At 29.4% G+C, this 8,349-nt stretch overlaps 1 pseudogene; it reads right to left on the reverse strand.

Annotated features, from left to right (window-relative positions):
* Positions 1-4,956: 4,956 nt before the first annotated feature.
* Positions 4,957-6,261, reverse strand: LOC114369713 (annotated as a pseudogene).
* Between the last annotated feature and the right edge of the window lie 2,088 nt (positions 6,262-8,349).

The following is an 8,349-nucleotide window of genomic DNA, read 5'->3' on the forward strand; positions in this document are numbered from 1 at the left end:
GGGGATCTCCAAGTATGTAAGGGATTTGGAAACTTAGGAATGAGGAGATAGCACGAAAGCGTCATTATGTGCATGCATATCACGTTTTTATTGGATTTATGTAGTATTGTAAGAAGCCCATGATAAATATTCCTAGTTGTTGGCATGCTTAATAATCACTTGAACCTATAGTTGTGTAAGCATATAGTTTGAAGCTTAATATCTAAGCTAACAGAATTATAGCATAAAGCAAACATGCTTGACATAGAAAAGGCCGAAGTATTGGACCCTGTTCCTTCGAAAATGTTATCGTATTCTTGCAATTAAAGTTATGTTTGAGAATACCTAACTGTTGGTATCTTATTTCAAGACCCGCAACAATTCTTTCCTTTAATTTGTTATTTCATATAGTCTTTTGCTTTACATTAGACAACTAAGAGTTTAAGATCAAACATAATGTCAGTTTTTATAGTTAATTTATTTTCTAGCAAAAAGTACTTATCTTATACTAATATGTGCGATTATATATGATTCGGTCTCTTACTAAAATTTCATATTCGACTCCTATAAATTAAAAAACGTGATTAAAAAAGATATCATTAAAAGTGAACAAAATTAATTCATACTCGATACTCATGATAAAAAAAAAGTTTGTACATATTATAGTACAACCACCTTCAGGGCAAAGACTAATTGCTTTTAAATCAACAACTCAATTGAGGTTTTGATGCTTCACGAGCACATAGCTGAGTCCTGTAATGCTTCCAGATAAATACGACAACATCAAATGCCATCTCGGTCAATCTGCAGGTTATGATTTGCGTCTTATTAAAGGGAGGCTACAAAAGTTAAAGTTGACTCACCTGCTATGTTGACTTTATCAATTTATTTCGAGTTTTCGTTCTTATCAGAGTTATTGTTGTTGCCAAAGTGATTCTGCAATGTGACAAGGGTACACAAGACATATCCAAATTAAAATAAAAACAAAAAATACAAAATTATAAAAGGAGGTTATTTTCACATGTACTATAAGTTTATTAATTTTTACATTTATTTTAAAAGTTATAACAATGATAATTTCTAATTAGTTGATAGTGTAAGTTTTTATACTAATCGTGGATAACCATTAAATTATTAAAATAATATGTTAAAAAAATATAGGTGCCTTTAATATTAGTATATCTAAAAAACAAGTTCATTTTTCTTATTATTTTTTTAAAACAAAAATAAAGCAAAGACATAAGAAAAATTAAAAATAGCGCATTAAAATTAGCCAAGTAGGGAAGACTTTAGATTATTTATATAAAGTCTTAACTTCAAATCTTTTTATCATTTGTGTCAAAAAAAATCTTATTATCATTGTAACATAATAATATGTAAAAATAATAATAAAAATAGCAGAAAACATTTTTTTGAAATTAAATTGTCCTTAAAAATTATTCGTTGGTTGGATTAACAATGAATCTTCCAAAGTATTTATATGTATTTCCTTTGATTGATTTTCACGTTCGTTTGCACAACCAATGTTTACGCGGTTATATACAGACATAATTACTTTTTGACATGGTAAACCCCACAGCCCAAAAGATATATTTCGCAGCTGTCCCGCTCAAACTATAAAATTAAATGGGAATGCTTTTTGACTTCAAAACCTTCAACAATAGTTCAATTATTATGTATCTGTTTGTGTTAGGGTATGCGAGTAACTAAACAAAATTATTAAGGGAATATTAGATAATTTTATGATGCAATGTGCTGAACGGAATAGGTATGGTTGGATATACCAACTATTTTTTCAGAATAGTAGCAGTCTAATCTTCAACTGTGGTTGTCTTCTTTTGGTTCAGCATTATATGGATAGCTTTACTTACTATAATTAAATTTTTGCCTATTAATTATATAGTATATGGTATGACCATAGAAGATAATACTAGGATAAATACGTTAAGGAAGATATAACTTGACCAAATGGTTAAGGGAGAATGAAGGAAGAAGGTAAAAAAGAGGAAATATAATAACTTTAGCTAGAGTTATCAAATCAATCTAAAATTATGACATGCAAGCTAACTAACTTAGCCCAACTTTTCGGTAAGATAGAAAATTATCACGACTTAATTCATGACCATTTAGTACAAGATTTTTTTTAATCCAAGAATCATGATATTTGCGTATTATAAATCTTGGAAATTATGATTTCTAGAAATGATTCAAAATTATTTAGTTTGTCATAAATATTTATGACAAATCAAATATTCATAAGGAGTGATGGTGATGCAATGGTGCAATATTGGAGGGAGAAAAAAGTAAGGGTTCATGACAATAATACTAAGGGTTTCACAAGTGGTTGCGAGGTGTAGTGGTACCATCCCATGTTCATTGTGGTGGTGATGCTTCAACAATGCAATGAAGGTAGAAGAGAGTGAGGGTTTGTGATACTGACAATAAAGGATTCATAAGGGTTCATGAGAAAGGAACACAATTCGAACTTGGGGCTAAGTGTTTGAGACAAGAGTGATAGGAAGATCAAATTTATAGGTTTAGAAAATAATAATGCATCAGTTCAAATGGTTCTATTGAACCGATGAAAATATTGTTATTCTACATCAGTTCAAATTAGAATGGGTGTAGAATTGTGTTTTATACATAAATTAATAAATAACCAATGTAATTATGTTACTTTAATTGCAAAAGGCTAGTGTCAATGACACCGTATCATTTTCTACATCGTTTATTTAACAATCGGCGTAGAATAAGTAACAACATAGAATGATTTTCATGTAATTGTAATGTAAAATTTCATCCAAAATTTGTGTCTCTAATGGAGGCAAATATTGTGCTCCCTTGAAGTTTGATGAAATTATACAGACCTTCCCTTCATTTTTACACAACTTTTACTCCTCTCACTAAACTATGTCATAATAAAACTAATAAAAATAAAAATTCATTTATACATTTATGATATTCCTTTTATACTCTAACATTTAAAACTGTCATTTATCTCTTTTGTTCTTCCTTGGAAATTGAGGGTGAATCTTTTGGAAAGTTTTAGGGTTCTAAAAAAATGTAAACACAATTGTTTGGAGGTTGAAGAAAATGTCGAGGTGGAAAAGAGGTGAAGCTATTCAAGGTAGGGAAACCGAATGAAGTGGACAGGGCGAGTATGGGAGTGGAGGTGGTGGAGTGGGGTGCGGGACTTCATGTCAAAGCGAAAAGAGGTGCAGGCGACGATGTCAGAGAAGGAGTATAACGTATCGCAAAAAAAAGAAAAACACTTTAGTCAATGTAGAAGAAGCTTTGAAGAAATAAGATACGAACGATCTATGCAAATTATTATTTCATTATTTCTTATAAATCTTTCTTTAAATTATTGTAAAGATACAAAGCTCTCCAACACTTTATATACTTTGAAAGAAAAGATTAAAAATGCTAAGTGATATATCAATCTGTAAGATGATTATATATTTTAGTCAATGTGCAAACTTTCAACAGATCTTGTTGATTTGTTTAGAGTTAGAAGTGACTTAGTAAGATAAAAAATACTGAATTTAAGTCAAGTTTGATGTAGAGTTTGCAAGTGTAAGAGTCAAAAGTGATAATGAACAATACTTGTCACTTTGATAAGTTAGTGAGAACTTGGTGATTGTTAAGAAAGGGAGGTAGTATTAAATTTCTTGTGCGTTTTTTGGTTGGTTAACTGATAAAGGGTTTGGATTTTTTTTTAGTTCTTATATCTCTTTTTTGTTTTTCAAGGAAACTATTTTTCTCGTCGTCGGATACAATTTGAATCAAAACATCTCTAAGTATTTTAGGTTTATATTCATCAAAGGATAAACATGTTTTTTCAGTTTTAAGAAAAGTTTTAAATTTCTATAAATACAATTCAATCTCCTTTCTTGTGTTATTTGTTTCTACAACAAATATAAAGCCATCATTTAAACATAAGAATATCATGAAATCACCATGAGTAAACACATTAAGTGTGAACTGTTGTCAAATAATTATCGTGAAGTTTTCTGGATTTCCTGTGAATATTCTTCATCTCTTATTTCCTAGCATCAAATGTTTAAATGTTGTTCATTTTTAAGCCATCGTTGCTATGAGAAAGTTTGCTCCATCACAATTATCATCTGAAATAATTAGAAGAAAGCACAAATTTCACTTAACATATTCACAAATTTCACGTAACATATTCATTTTGTCCTATGCCAAAGGATTTTTAAGGTTTTTATTTTTTCAGTAGGTTCCATACTACATAGCAAATTGGACTTTGCAGCTTGCACTTTGCACACTACTTTTCCCTTATTTTTTTAAAGGTTGAAGGTGATGATACAATTTTTATTAAAAGTCATCTGCTATTTCTGCTAAAAAATTCAACGTTGTTGATGACAGAGGGGAGACAAGTGTAATGGTTAGCTAAAAAATACAACGTTGTTGATGACAGAGGGGAGACAAGTGTAATGGTTAGTGAACAATTAGGGGGGATTGTAGGGATTGAAAATGGAGAAAATTAGATCAGTGTAATTTCATCAAATTTTAGGAGAAGTTTGTATAATTTACTCTAACACTTATTTTAAGACTTATTTTTTTTCTTACACTGCATTTATTATGAGACTAAATGAATATAAGAAATAGACAAAATTTCATGAAACACGCTAAAAAAATGTGTTATCAAAAGCCTAAACTCCTTCAATGCATGCATTGGCAATATGGCTTGAGGGTGAACTTATAGCTTTAACTGTATTATTTTTGGCACAAACAAAAGAAACAAATTGTTTAGAAGATGACATTGAGATAACTTTGACTCAAGTTGATGCATGACAACTTTTTAGCTTTATGCATAGGTTAAAAATCAACTTTTGGATAAGTTAACCTGAGAAAATTTTTATAAATTAATTTGTGCATAAATTAATTATAACTTATGGAGATTTTTTCTTCTTCTTATTTTTATCTCCTATAAGTATTTATAGAGAAATTTATTCAAAAAGACTCTAAACAGAGGCAAAGTTTAAGGAGTATACCAGATAGAGCAACTAGATCAGTAATGTTAAGCCCCTGTTGCTCAAATTTTGTTTGGAGGATCTGGAATGTGCAGTTTGAGGCTGGTATGTTGTTGTTGGAGCCACTTATACTTGCATCTCGAGAGTCCCTTCTACCTAAGGATACTAGCCAGCTTGGTCCACCAGTCTATACATAAGGGGCATATATGGCTTGATATAAAATGGCTAAGTCTTGATACTGAAAGGTTAAGAAACAGTTTGATTTGACAAAAAATTTTCTGTTTTTATTTTCTATTTCTACTTTTAATTACAAAAATATCATTTTGTTTTACTTTATTTTCTGTTTTTTAATTTCCAAAGTTTGAATAAAAACAGGAAAAATAAATAAATTTATTTTACTATTTCATGTACAAACTTTTAGTATTTTTGTAATTAAAAATAAAAATATAAAATATTTTTTCAAACCAAATTAACTGAATCTCTCGTAAGAGGATACTTACAAGAACAACTGAATCGCTTGCAGCTATAGTCAAGATGTCAGCACAAGACACTGTAGAAGGGCATTCTCTCTAGTAGTGCAAGTTTAATTGCATCAATGACTATAAATCCTCTTAATGAATCACGGTCGTTATTTGACTCCTTCTCATTGACGATGCTTTCACTGCTATCTAACAACACTGAACCATCACAACCCTGCAACATCAACTTGGAATTAAGCATTTGAATAAACAACTGAATATATATAACATAACTATAAGTTTGGAGATATAACGTGGGAATTGGGTAGTTAAAAAAGACTACAAGTTCGGAGAGATAAGAGGTTTGATTCCCTCTATTAATAAAATTTAACGCTTTAGCAAACTAATATTTGTTGATAAAAAAAAATATAACTATAAATTTACCAATAAGACTAAGTTAGGTATTAATTAACATCACATAATAATATATACAACTATGTTTACTGATAAGACTAATTAAGTATTAACATCATATAATTATTTATGATACTACAATGCTAATAATGTGATGTTTTGTGCAATAAAACCACTAATCTTGTTGGCAAGTCATAGGGAGAGATCATGACAAAATAATCATGGAAATGAAGGCTGAGAATTTGAGCAGCATATCCAGGATGAAATACAAAATACGAGGTAAGGATGGACTTGACAATTAGCTGAGCTTGAGGGCATGAATTGTTATAAAACTGAAGGTTGGGGTTACAAAGGCACAAGGGAGCAAAGGCTAGTAAAGAAAGAAGAAGGAGAAAGCTCATGGAATTGGCCATTATTGTTACTTCTTTCAGTATACTTCAAAGTTAAAAAAAAAATGGTTGAAGAGAAGTTTCCAAACTTGGCTGCATGAGTGTTGTGGTGGGGAATGGTATTTATACAGAGAAGAACATGCATGGCAGAAAACTATTGCATTACAAAAAAAGATCTGGGAGGAAAGAACGAAAAAAAAAGTTGATAGCTGACCAATTTTCAAATCCTAATATTGTCAAAAGTTATATATAACTTCAATCTGAGGGTATGCATAGTATGTCATGCATGTGGCTATTAGGGTGGAGTTAGGCCCTCGAAAATTAATAGTTTGGGGGCATATCTAAGTAAATAAAAGATTAAAATAAAAAGAATGTTAACAACAGATTTTTATACACTTTTTTAACCACACTCTTATTAATTAAAATTTAGTAAAAATATCAATTTTATGAGTCTTACATTATATTTAATTATTCTCTTTTATAATTTTATAGTTTTCAACAAATTTTAATTAATAAAAAAATGTGTTTGTAAAAATATATTAAAAAATGTCTTCCTAATACTCCTCAAATAGAAGATAGGTAAGTGTATATATGGAAACTTAGGAGGGGGGCTGGGTGTCATTATGTGCTGCTACATGCGTATAACGTTCTTATTGGATTAATGTAGTATTGTAAAGAGCACATTAGATATTTTTTTCCCTTATAGTTGGCATGCTTAATAATTACTTGAACCTAAGTTGTGTAAGCATATAGTTAATTTGAAGCAAACATATGCTTGGCATAGAATCAGCCCTATCGTCCAGTTTTCTTTCCTTTATTATTTCTACATTTGTGCAATTTTGAGCCGTGTACTTCTAATTCAACAAATTTAATTCCTGAATTCTATCATATGTTGGATCTCTTTCTTCATTAGTCTTGCACCTAAATAGTAACGAAATTTATTTACATTAGTTGTGTTTTACTTAATTGACAACCTGATATATATATATATATATATATATATATATATATATATATATATATATATATATATATATATATATATATATATGTATATGAGTAACTGGTACTGTGAAAGTAACATTTGATATATCAAAATATTTAAAGATAAAAAAATACTTATTAGAATTTACATGAGCTTTTTCATCTTCCTTTGCACGCATCAAATTTTTTTATGGCTGGAATGATTTCATAGAGAAAATAATGCTTTTTGACTTGTCTTAGTTTGTCGATTAAGAGATAGTTGATAAATAATGCAGAATACTATGTTGATAGATAATTCAATTATGGATCAATGCCTCTAGGGATTAATCCCATGACTTCAAGATACGGGGTACCTTACTTTTAGCCACACAAAAAATGATATTATCAAATTTTGTTATAATTTTGAAGTTTACTCTAATAGAAAGATCCATTTTAAACACATGATAAAATTTAAGGATTAAAATTGTTCAATTAGAAGTATAAGAATTAAAATTAACAAAAATAAAAGTAAGGAGATTAAAATTTCATTTAAGCATTTCCTTTTTATTTCATATACTCAATATTTTGCTTTACATTAGACAACTAAGACCAAACCATATTATGGTACAACCTTAAGGTCAATGACTAATTGCCCTTTAATCTGCCAAATCAATTAAGTGATATGCTTCACTAGCACCTAGACCTAGCCAGCTGATCAGTCCTGTAGTGTTTTCAGATAAACACGACAATATCAAATGCCAGCAGCTTGGTCAATCTGTAGGTTATGCATGATCTGTATCTTATTAGAGGGAGCCCATATACATATATAAAAGTTAAAAGTTGACTCACCTCCTCATGATTTAACTTTCTCATATACTTTATTTCATGTTTTTGTTCTTATCAGAGTTATCATTTTATTAATACACTTATTTTTTTTCTTCTTATTTCCATCTTATTTTTTTAGTATAGTATTTCTTATTTTTTATCAATTTTTCTCTTTTTCTTTATTTTTTTTTCTTTCCATCTCTTTCTGCTCTCTACATGTACACTAAAAAATTAGGGTGTGCCTTTAACTTTTTCCTTCTTAACTAAGAATAGAATGCACAATATAAAAAATTGAAATAATTGATCTATAAATAAAAAATGCAA

This window comes from Glycine soja, chromosome 2 (genome assembly GCF_004193775.1).
Source record: "Glycine soja cultivar W05 chromosome 2, ASM419377v2, whole genome shotgun sequence".
Classification (NCBI taxonomy): domain Eukaryota; kingdom Viridiplantae; phylum Streptophyta; class Magnoliopsida; order Fabales; family Fabaceae; genus Glycine; species Glycine soja.